This window comes from Acanthochromis polyacanthus, chromosome 8, assembly GCF_021347895.1.
Source record: "Acanthochromis polyacanthus isolate Apoly-LR-REF ecotype Palm Island chromosome 8, KAUST_Apoly_ChrSc, whole genome shotgun sequence".
NCBI lineage: Eukaryota > Metazoa > Chordata > Actinopteri > Pomacentridae > Acanthochromis > Acanthochromis polyacanthus.
Window position 1 is genome coordinate 42,735,461 of NC_067120.1, and position 12,738 is coordinate 42,748,198.

At 38.1% G+C, this 12,738-nt stretch overlaps 1 pseudogene; it reads right to left on the reverse strand.

Moving 5' to 3' along the window:
* Positions 1-7,256, reverse strand: part of LOC110970215 (NACHT, LRR and PYD domains-containing protein 14-like) — a 43,655-nt pseudogene extending 36,399 nt beyond the window's left edge.
* Between the last annotated feature and the right edge of the window lie 5,482 nt (positions 7,257-12,738).

Sequence of the window (12,738 nt, forward strand, 5' to 3'; positions counted from 1 at the left end):
AGAGTTTCTCTCTGAGGAACTGAACATCAGGAAAGACGTCAAATCTGGACTCTGGAACGCGACTTCCCTCTTTAAAACCAAAAGCTGAAGGCTCAGTAGTGTGGTTGATTAGTTTACTGATGGTCTGAATGTTTCGTGTTTTCAACAGTGTTTTCTTTTCTGTAAGTGGCAGTAGGGATTGGTCAGTTTGTTTTATGGGGGTGGGCTTTTTAATTGATATTTTTTAGTTCTTTTTTATATTGTTAAAATTTCAATAAAGATATCAAACACTAAAACCAACAGCTGAGTTCAGATCAGTAAAATGCTCCATGACTCAGTTCAACACACTTTGCAGCGTCAGTCTTTGTATGATCAGTAGTTTATGGAGCCTCATGTCCACGTTAACAAGCTTTAGACAGAAACTGTTGGACAAGTGACTCAATCACTTCACTGATCTCAGGATTATTCTCCACCTGAGAAACCAAATCACTGTTCCAGCATCAACATCATCTCATCATTGTCACATGTGGCCACAGCAGCTGCTTCAGCTCAACTTAGAATCTCACTTTAAATCATCACATTCATTTTTCTATCCAGCACGTTTCAGAAAAACTTCTAAGTCCTTTAAAGGCAGAAAAACTCAACGGACACACGACACTCAAAAAGAAGAAATAAAGAGTCAGCAAAGAAAAGCAGGAACAATGATTAAATAAAAACAAAGAACTCAATAAAAATCCATTCTTAACAGTGACAGCAATAAATTCATCAAATTCATTCTTCCAGACTTAAAAAATGTTGTTTGTAAATGATACAGATCTTATTTTAAACTCTAAAGAGAGAAATCAGGTCAAAGCTGTTTGTCTGATTAGAAAAGATTTCAGAACCTCCTGATGTGAAAATAACTTCACTGCTTCACTGAAAACTGTAAAATGCTTCCACATAAAGAACCTCTACAGTTCTTCATGAGTTTCAGCAGATCTGCATGTTTCCTCCATCAGCCAAAGGAAGAACTCAGAAGAAAAAACTGTCTGATGGAACAATTATTCAAATTAAAGAGAAAAACTGTCTTCATTCATTTATCAGCTTCAAACACAAGAAAATGAAAAATCTACATTTTCACAGCGTTTGAAGCAGCTGAAGAACATCTGAGACTAAACACAGCTGACATGTGATGTTTGAAATAAACAAGCGGAACATTAAGAAGAATGAGATGTTCTGGTGAGAACATCTGAAGAACTGAACTACTGATCTACACTGACTGATGTTCATCACATCTGGACTCACCCAGCCTTTCTGCAGTTCCTCACAGCTGGAATCAGTCTCAGTTTTCCCTCCTCTGATGTTCTGTACTTCTTCAGGTCAAACTCATCCAGAACCTCCTCTGACATCTGCAGCATGTAGGCCAGAGCTGAGCAGTGGATCTCAGAGAGTTCCTTCTCTGATCTGTTCTCTGACTGCAGGAACTCTTGGATCTCCTGATGTACTGAGAGATCCTTCATCTCCATCAGACAGTGGAAGATGTTGATGCTTCTGTCTGGAGACATTCCATCACTGTTCTTCATCCTTCAGGTTCTTGATGATTCTCTGGATCGTTTCTGAACGTTTCTTTGTCTGACCCAGCAGACCTCCTAAGAGTCTCTGGTTGGACTCCAGACAGAGGCCATGAAGGAAACGAACAAACAGGTCCAGGTGACCATTTCTGCTTCTGAGGGATTTCTCCATGACTCTGTCCAGGAACATACCAGAGTGTGTCTCTTCTTGTCTTTCCAGTCTCCCAGAAACTTCTCCAGCACCTCAGTGTTCCTGTTGGTGTAACAGTGGAACATGTAGACTGCAGCCAGAAACTCCTGAATGCTCAGATGAACAAAGCAGTAGACTGGTTTCTGGAACATCACACACTCTCTTCTGAAGATCTGGGTACAAACTCCTGACAACACCGAGGCCTCTGTCACATCCAGACCACACTGCTCCAGGTCTTCTTGGTAGAACATGATGTTTCCTTTCTCCAGATGTTCAAAGGCCAGCCTCCCCAGCTTCAGAAGAACTTTCTTGTCAGCTTCGTCAGCTCCTGTGGACTCGTCTCAGGTCCCTCATGGTACTTGTTCTTCTTCCTCTGTGTCTGAACCAGCAGGAAGTGTGAGAACATGTCAGTCATGGTCTTGGGCAGCTCTCCTCTCTGCTCTGTGCTCAACATGTGCTCCAGAACTGTAGCAGTGATCCAGCAGAACACTGGGAGTCGACACATGATGTGGAGGTTCCTGGATGTCTTCATGTGGGAGATGATTGTGCTGGAGCGCTCTTCATCACTGAACCTCCTCCTGAAGTACTCCTCCTTCTGGCCGTCGGTGAAGCCTCGTACTTCTGTTAACCTGTCCACACGTTTAGGAGGGATCTGATTGGCTGCCGCAGGGCGGGAAGTGATCCAGACCAGAGCCGAGGGAAGCAGATTCCCCTCCATGAGGTTCACCAGCAGAACGTCCAGCGACGACTTCTGGCTGACGTCAGACACAACCTCCCTGTTGGAGAAATCCAGTGAAAGTCTGCTTTCATCCAGACCGTCAAAGATGAACAAAAGTTTACAGACAGCCAGCTGCTCTGCCGTCACCTTCTGTAACGTTGGATGGAAAACATGGAGCAGCGTGAGAAGACTGTGCTGCTCATCTCTGATCAAGTTCAGCTCCCTGAACGGAAGCACCACCACCACACTGACGTCTTGGTTTTCTCCGCCCTCTGCCCAGTCCAGAGTGAACTTCCGCACTGAGAAGGTTTTTCCGATGCCAGCCACGCCGTTGGTCAGGACCACTCTGATGGCTCTCTGCTGCTCAGGTAAGGCTTTGAAGATGTCCTGGCACCTGATGGGAGTGTCATGGAGGCTCTTCTTGGAATCTGTCTCCAGCTGCTTCACCTCATGTTGGACATCAGCCTCTCCACTGTGTCCCTCTGTGATGTAGAGCTCAGTGTAGATCCTGTTCAGGAGGGTTCCACCTCCTGTTTCATCACTTCCTTCAGTCACATGTTCACATCTCCTCCTCAGACTCATCTTATGTTCCTGCAGAACCTCCTGCAGACCAACACCTGCTCACAGACCAGACAAACAATCAGAATCAACAAACACAAACATCTTTCATGTCTGGACAACACAACAACAAGGTCAGTTTCCACACATCAGTCCACCAGCAGATGTTCAGTCTTACTTTGTCCACAGCTGCTCTGACTGGCTGTCTGCAGTCCACCTCTGGTTCTGGATCTTTTTCCACACTGGGGACAGGAGGAGTGTCCTGATGGAGCAGACTGGTCCCAGTATGAGCTGATGCACTGTCTGCAGAACCAGTGTCCACAGCTGCTAGAGACCGGATCCTTCAGGACGTCCTGACACCGAGCACAGCAGGACGGCTGCTCCTCCACACAAACTCTCCTCCTCTTCATCACTCTGTCAACACATTTATTCATCACTCAGATCATCTGGAGAAAAACATCCACATCTGACACCACAGTGCAGAAGAGAACAGTAAAAGTGAGGCTGCTGTTCTGTCTGAGTTCAGCTGCTAATAAAAAGCTGCTTCCTTTTATTCTTGACTCCAGTCAGTTCTTTTCCCATCAGCTGTCTGATTAAACTCTGACTGATCTGCCTGCAGTTTGCTGTTAATACAAACTCAACACTTTGTGCAGCAGCTTCACAGTAACAGCCTTCCATCACAGACAGCTGCTTCTGTTCTTCACTGCTTTACACTCACTTTGATCAGCTCAGCTCGGCTCAGTTCACTTTCAACTCAGAGTAGAAATCATGTAAAAACTGTGACAGAGCAGCAGCCTCAGACTCACAGCGTTCAGCTTTCATTTCAAACATCTGGATCATTAGAACCAGGAACCAAAGAAGACCAACCACAACATCAACTACACATCTGGAGAACATTCTTTCACTCTGAAAATCTTTACAGTGGCTTCAACATTGGGCTGAAGATGTTTGAATATTGGGTGTAAATAGTGAAATCCAGGTTTTCAGGTGTTTTACCACAGAAACACCATCAGAACTTCTGCTTCTAAAACCCAGACCAGGATCCATCTCAGTCTGAAAGAGTTCTGCATTCTGACCACTGTGTGACTGTTTCAGCAGAACATCTTCCTTCATCCTAAAACCTTCATCTTCCATCAGGTCAGTTTACAGCAGAAACACTTTCTTACTTTGTGTCTGAGGGTTCAGGTTCTTTTCTGAACCACAGAGGTTCTCCTTTGGACCAGTCACTCTTCATGGACAGACAGCTGGAGGCTGCAGATTCTTCTCTCTGTCTGCTGAAACACATGTTTGTTCTCTCATTAATCACTGATCTATTCTGAGATGAAAACAGGACAAATGATTTCTATTTGTGTCACAAAGACCTTTTCAAAGTTTATTTTAATCTACAGACTAAAATCAACAATATATAATTGACAGATGTAATTATAAAGGAGGAACATTAATAAGACGAAGGCAGTTTTCTTACTTTGTGTCTGAGGGTTCAGGTTCATTACTGAACAATGGAGGTTCTCCTTTGGACCAGTCACTCTTCATGGACAGACAGCTGGAGGCTGGAAACTCCTCCTCCTCATAAACACTCATCTTGAGGACTTCAGTCTGAGAGGAAAACCAGCAACACTGACTGAGAGCTCAGGAAATAATAAAAGTCAAAGGAACACACAAGTTCAGATTTGTCTTCATTTCAGTTCTTTGTCCACAGACGTGAACTCTGAAAAAAGTCCTCAGAGAGAAAACTGAAAAGTTGTTTCCTCTTTCCTTCTTCCCTCTTATATTTCACCTCTGATAATAAATCCAAATGTTGCTCAAACAGCGTCTGCAGTTGATCTCTGACACGTCAAACTCTTCATTCATGTTGGAAAACTGTCACACAAAGTGCTGGAAATACTTTCAGATCCCAGTTTATCAGGTGAACCCCAACAGTGTTTCCTTCTTCTGGACCTGGTTCTCTGCTGCACACACCTTTACTTACTGACATCTATAAATATCTGTCCAGTTTAAAATGTAGAAGAGGAAGTGAACCAGTTTTCAGTAAAGATCATTCAGCAGATTCAAATCTTCCTCAGCAGTCAGTATTAAAACACTCCTGTGATCTAAAAACACCAAGAACAGAAATAAGGTTTTCTGACAGCAGAACAATAATAAAGTTAAACGAACTCTCACCTTGTTGTCCTCCTCTGTCGACTGGAAAATGGAGTCTGAACTCTTCATTTCCTCATTCTGTCCTTGACTCACTCAGAGCTGCTCCTCCTTTGTTTCCTAGAAATCACATGACTACAGGTAACTCCAGGTAGATGTGGGCAGACCTGCAGCTGAACATTAATGACTCATCACAGCCTCAGAGATGCAATAAAATCAGCTCAAAGTACTTTACTGCAGTTTGTAGACGGTTTATTTCATTGTTTTTGATTCATCAGAACTTCTATCACTTGTTCCTAAAAACATGAGTCAGAAATAATGAGCACAGAAACAGAAATGATTGTAAAATGACCAATTTGATGAAAATGACCACAAACAGACAAAAATGATCACATTTCTGCTGTCAGGTTTCAGTCTTGTCATCATCCATCCATTATCAATGATTATAAATTGTTCACACACTTAATAAATGTCTGTTTTTGTTGTATTTCATGTTGTCTCTCTTCCTTCTGTCTGCAGTGTTATAACTTTGTCGTGTTCTTATTTATAAATCTGTGAGTACTGAGGCTCTGAAATCAATAATCTTGAACATTTTGAGGCTTTAAAAGCCAACAATATATATAATAAAGACATTCTTTGTATATTTTTCTCATTTTGAGTTTAGTTGCTCACATATTTCCCTGAAAAGTCATCTTTTATTAGAGATTTATTCGCTGTAAGTAGGACTGCTTTAATCCTGGTTTTATTCATGTTGATCATTAATTTATGAATGCTTTATAGGCCAGTTAGAAGAGGTTCAAAGCTTTGGGCTTTGTGGTGTTTAATTAGTAAATAATTGATGAAAACGTGCAGTTTATTCATGAATAAATAGATTTAGTTTCAAACTGCTCCATAAAGTCTTGATAAATGATCTGCAGTGAACTTTATGACTTATTGGAAGCTGATATTTCTTCCTTGGGTTTAGTTTCACTGGATGTGTTTTAAATCCTGCTGATGACCCTGATTACAGAGTATTTCTGACAGCTCAGGTCTGTTATTCTACTGGAGGTGAAACGTTCACAGGAGACTGAGTTAAAGGAGGCGAGAAAAGCTTTTGAGTTCTATCAAAACACTAAGTTTTATCCGCTTCAACTGTTCCTCTTTGTGTGACTTTTATTCATTCTGTAAACTTTCTGTGTTGTTGCTTCTTGTCAGTTTGTGTTGTTAGTCTTCAGGAGGATATCAGCAGATAAAAATGTCAATTAAACCATCAGAAAGTGAACTTTTTAGCAGCTCATCCTACATTTTACAGCATTTCTTTGTTTAGATGGTGTTGAATTTCCATGATCACCTCTTACAGCCAGAACTTGAAGGTTTCAGACGTTTTTTCTTCACATTTCCCTCCAACCACTTCAACTGTTTATCCATTAATTTAACAAGTATTAACAATTTAACACAAACCTATTTACTGAATTCACTGATATTTAAGTAGAATGTAATCCAACATTTATTAAACTGCCTTTAACTGTTCATTTATTCCAATATTTAAAGATATAAAACTGCTTATTCCACTAATTTATCTTCTCTATATGTATTTTTAAGTTAATTATTGCTAAACTATTATGTTGTCTTTTACTTCAGCTGTTTATTACTTTAACTCACGACAGAATGAAATATTTATCTTCGTAAGCAGCCAACAGATTATTCAGCTACTTTTAGATATTTACTTTTAGCAACAATGTCATGAATTATTTAGCTTTTACTGTTTTATTGATAAGCTTTGATTTAATCATTCATGTTAGCTATTTAGTCCTGACCACCAGTTACCTTTACTGTATTGTTATTTATACACTTTACTATCATTTATTTCTGAATTTATTCGACGGTTTCCGGCCACAAACATAAAATGGCGGACACGTTGATCGTTGAACTTCTTCAACTGAACCTTCCAGCTCCAGAGAAAGTTCCAAGAGAGCGTCAAGTTTCTGCTGCTTTTCTAAGCAAATAAAATTAATATACAAATAATCAAATATCAAACATTAAAGTGTTTAAAAGCTGCTAACATTACCTTCACACGGAGGATTGACCGGAGAGCACGTCAGAAGATTCTCAGTAAGAACGAAACGGAAAGTTTGACAGAGAGGCGTTTAGGTTCAAGTGAAAAAATCAGACATCAGAGAGTTGAGCTGGAGAAGAACCGCGTTTAGGAAAATAAAACACCGTGAAAGATCTCTAAATGTTTGTTTTTATCGTTGTAATCTGACACTGGGAATCCAAAACATGACGAACCATACATTAAAGAATTTATCCTACTTTTATGTGAGCGTTATTATTGTTGTTGTTGTTGTTGTTGTTGTTGTTATGCATTTTATACTCTGCTCTCTGCTGTATTTGTACTGTCATTCATCAATATCTTCATTTATTTTGATGTCAGACACATGAGAGCTCTACTGATTATTAGTAAAGTCACCCTCATTCATACAACACATGAAAAATAAAATCAGATGTTGTTGCAAAGCGCTTTCCTGAAGACAAATAAGATCAGTTTGACAAATTAAATGAACAAGTTTAAATAGTGAGGTTAAGACCCTACAGTATTACTAATCATAGACCTAACATGTTTAAATATGAAGGTTTAGACCCAACAGTGTTATAAATTATGGAGATTAATCAGACTAATTTAAATATTAAGACAAAGACCCTCCAGTATTATTAACTACATAAACACATTTAGAACTGAAGTATTTATTATTAGTTTAAAAGTTACACAGAACACGTTAAAGACAAAATGTCCCAGGAAGGAAATGCTGTAAAAATCTATTCTTTATTTTTCTGTAAAACAAATATTATGTATATTTTTTCCTCCACTTTGACTGAGTTCCGTTTCTTTCACCAAAATCCCTCCTGACGATCACGACTAAATATACATTAATTATCAGGATTATAGCCCTTTAAGTGGCTGTTATTTTACCTGGGACCACTGCTGTTTTTTCCAAAATCATTTTAAAAATGGAATATCTTGACATCCTAAAAGGTAAATGAACATTCATAAAATACCAACATTTGCTGCTGATTTAAATACAGCAAAAAATTCTGTGAAAGATGTGCTGTTAATGTGGTTAAAAATATAAATAATAATAATATAAAAGTTACCATTTGTAAAAATACAGATTTTTGATTTGGTCTGTTTTTGTTTGTTTGTTTGTTTGTTTTACAGTTCACATGTAAATTATGTTTTTCTCTTTGATTTTACTGTAATTTATCAAAACAGTGAAAATCCATGAAATAACATTAAATCGATCAACAAATGACAGTTAAATATTTATTATTTACAGTATTTACTGTACGAAATGACAATGAAACATCAAGTTACCTTTTTCTTTCAAATAATTTCCAAAAACTGCCACATTGAGATAATATCAGTTTGAAAATGTTCTGTTTATTAAAGTAATCTGATTACAGTCAGAGTGTCGTGTGCATTTCTTCCAGTGATAAACCAATGCAGCAGCTGCTTTGCTATGAAAGCTACAGCTAACATACATGACTAAGAAGTGATTTTTGGAGTCCAGAAATGTTTGTGATCACTAAGAAATGCCGTTGAATCAAAGCTGTGAGGGAGCCTCCTGAACAACAACAGACCTGCTGCTTGTTGAGCTTTTCATGAGCGATGGGACCACAGACAGAGACGTAACACATATCAGCCTTTCTATTCACTGACTTGGTTCTTCCACGTAGCCGTCTGCTGTAACTCTGACAGAAAGAAACAGAAAGAAACTGTTAACAGCACAGACAATGTGTAACAGGGTCAGTAGAGCAGTGATGGTTTTATTATTAATTGTGCTGTTAGTGATGTAGAATATACCATCTATGTTTTTATTTGATTCTTCTTTTGTTGTAATTACACAAAGTGTGGTCTGCCTCAGAGTTGTTGTGTGGAACCTTTGCTGGGGGCTCCTGTATCTCTACGTGCACTTTTGTCCGCCACACGGCATCCTATAAATGTATTTTCCCGCCTTACCTCTCCCCTTTTGTTCATGTATTCAGAAAGAGAGGGAAGCGATTGTGCAGCTGGGATTTGTGTTTTAATCTTCTGGAATTATGAGTTGACTTTCCGTTTCTGACGTGTGCGTTGTTTGATTTTTATAGGAGCTCAAACTGATCAGACGGATGATTTTGTGTGTTTTTTGTCTGCTGTAAAGAACAAACGGAGATGGCCTTCAGTGAGATATATGTGTCAGAGGTCATCACAACGCAGAGAAAGAAGCCACCGGTTACAAATGCTAACCTGAAAAAACCCACATTTGAGCTTTCCTCTCTGATACCGATGCATTTCGTCCTCATCGTTGCTCAGAAAGTCATTTTAAAAGATGTAAGTCACTCATTTAACAAACCTACTAGAATCCTGACTCACTTTTAAAGAAGAACACAGAAAGACAAGACGAATTCTAACATGTTTTAAACAGCAAAAAGCACATTCTGTCGTTTTGTTTTAGTGCATGTGGCTCTGGAGACACTTGTGAAGATCTTCATGACTGAGCTTTTCTCTCATGTTTCTTAACTGTACAGTGGATGTGTTCACCTCACATCTTCCAGCAATGCGCTCAACACAGAGAAATGATGACGGATATGAGGCGTCTGTTCCCTTCAAGTTCCAAACTTCTACTGACCTTCCATAAAAACGTCCGTCTGGATGGGGATAAATCCAGGAAACTCCTACAATTACATGTGTGAAAGTGGTAGTCTTTGACATGACATTAATATCTGTGAAGTGCTTTATAACGGCTGGTGGTGGTTCTGTCAGAGGGTCTAGGATGGGTTCTTGAACCCTCGTGTCGTCCTGCGGGTCAAATTGACCCGTTTGAACGTTTGAAAAGGTGGAAAAAAGATATTTTCACAGTGAAACTTCTGATGTCCACATTTTCTTCATTTTTGGGACATTTATGAACACTAAAAAAAGAAATGTTCAAAAATGTTTCTTAAGAACATTCACAAAAAATCAACCAAAATCCAGCGAATTTCGCTGGATTTTGGTTGATTTTTTGTGAATGTTCTTAAGAAAATATCAGATGTTTTACTGCTATATATGTAATCACTTTAGATATTTTTAGGATTTTTTAGAAGATTTTTACAAGGATTTTCTTGCCATATTTGTTTTTTTAATTATATTTTTTAAGGGAAACTTTGAAGAAACTGTCTGAACTTTCTTCCTGAAGGTTTTGCAAATTTTTCATTGAATTTTTGGATTTTTTTCGGACAAGGAAACAATATTATTTGGTTCCCGTAAATGAGGACAACAGGAGGGTTAAAACTGTTGAAACCACCGATCATAGACATATTCTGACCTTTCTGCTCTCGATCCGTCATTCAAATATGTTTCCTGTTTGCATGAAATGTCAAAACGGTCCACTGTAGTTGGGTCTTTCCACAACAGGAGGACATTTGGGCTTCGAAATGTTTGAAAAATACACCTTCTCTTTTACAATTTTCTGCTACATATTCATCATCATATATGCATTATAATCAAACATATAAAAAACATTTATATTAAGTGTGATTACTGCCAACAAACATTTTTTCCCCAAATATCTGTAAAATAAGAACGCTGCCTTAAATACAGTGAAATGTTGTGATTTTATGGTCAAATGTTGGAAAAGAACAAATTACTGAACGAGTAAACACTAAATAATTCTGCAGATTTTCTCAGATAATATCCAGCTAAATCATAGAAACATTAATCATATTACTTTAGACATTGCAGACCAAAACAGCAGAAAAGAATGACTGTATTTTTATAAATATGAATTTGTTCTTTTGCAGCGTTTGTAGTTTCTGTTCTGTGAAAATCTTTCTTTTACAGATATTTAAGAAAAAGAAATGTGGTATGTTACAGACTGAAAAATACCTTGATTATATCATATATCATTTTACAATTTCTGTGTCTTAAATAAATATAAAATTAAAGTGTGAATAAACTCCCAGTATTTCTGTGCTCTAGTTTCGCCCCCTGCAGGAGCAGTCAGGAGCTGCAACAACATTGATCCAGACTGCCTGGAAGAAATATTCACCTCCTTGGATGTTTCACTCTTTGTTGCTTTAAAATAAGACATCATGGTCGAAATCATTAGTTTTTTCTGACAAGAATTTGCAAAAATAATAGAAACAATAATATCAAAAGTGAAAACGGATTTTACTAAATCATATCAATGAATGTCAAATATATAAGATAAAGTGAATGATTGCAGAAATATTGATCCCCTTTACAGTGACTGACCTAATTCAACAGAAGTCCAGCTAGTTGATGCAAGTAATGTCACAATTAGTGAAGTGGAGATGACCTGAATGCAGTTAATGTTTGTCAGTGACTGTGATATAAAACACTTGGATCTGGAAGGTTCAGTCTCTGGTTCATCAATATTCCAGCTACAACTAACATGAAGACAAAAGAACACTCCAAGCAGCTCCTAAAAAGATGATTGAAAAGTAGAAGTCAGGCAGTGGTGGTTCTAGACAGTTTCAGCTGGAGGGGGGCAGTTCAATCAGACTGAGCTTTCTCTGTTTATACAAAGTTGTTGTAGTCACTGTATTATAGTGGACATTAAAGAGCAAAACACAACGTTCAAAATCATACGGCATTTTATTTTAATGGATGCTTCTGGCAAACAGATAAATAAAAAGGATTTAAGTCTGTGGCTCAACAAATTTAAACACGTCAACACCTTATTTATAGTCTTTAGTCGTGCAAATTAAACAGTTTTTTAATCAACTTTTTCTATCAATTATTTCTATCAACTTCACTCAACAGGTTTTCTTGTGTCGTGCAAACATTTAAAGAAATGCACATTCAACCCAGACTGAAAAAAGCAGAAAAACTATCAGCATGTTATTTCTGCTCAGCTTTAGTTTGTTGTTCAGAGGTGGCTTTCTTGTGGCAAACGGAAATCAGTACACCTCCAAGGATGAACTCTGGCGCACGGTGAAAGCTGCCGCAGATGGAGTAAGCAAAGAGACCATCAAAGAACTGACCAGTTCGGTTGACAGGCGTCTGATAGCTGTGATCCAGAAGAAAGGTGGATATGTCAGCAAGTGATCTCCTGAACATTGTGTACCAGTAAATGGACTTGTTGCTGAATATTCATGGTTATTTGTTGGTTAATAAATATTATTTTGGTTCGTTTTCAGTAGTTTTGGTTTCATCTTCGCCCGATAAATATAAAAAAATCCAGGGCTTAAAGTGAGAAAAAAATCCTGAGCCTGAACTTCTAAGATCCAATTTTATAGTGTCAATAAACGTATTTAAATATGTTTTAAAACTCACTAAAACACAATATATATGAGATTCTCATTCAGAGCAAATATGAGGTCAGCTGGTGAAAATAATGCCCATTATGATCCCACTATTTTATTGTTGCTCAAATGTAAAACCTTACTTGGCCAAAACTCAAGGCATTTTAGAAAGTGCTCCAAGTCAGATTTTTTTGTGTGTTGATGTTTCAATACCACATCACTGTAATTGCAAAGATTTATTTTAGTGTAAATGGGAAAAAAATCATGAAAATCAAGTACATGTATTATCAATAACTTTTAATATTTTTTATCTCTTCAGTAGATTTAACAAGAACTCAAAACAA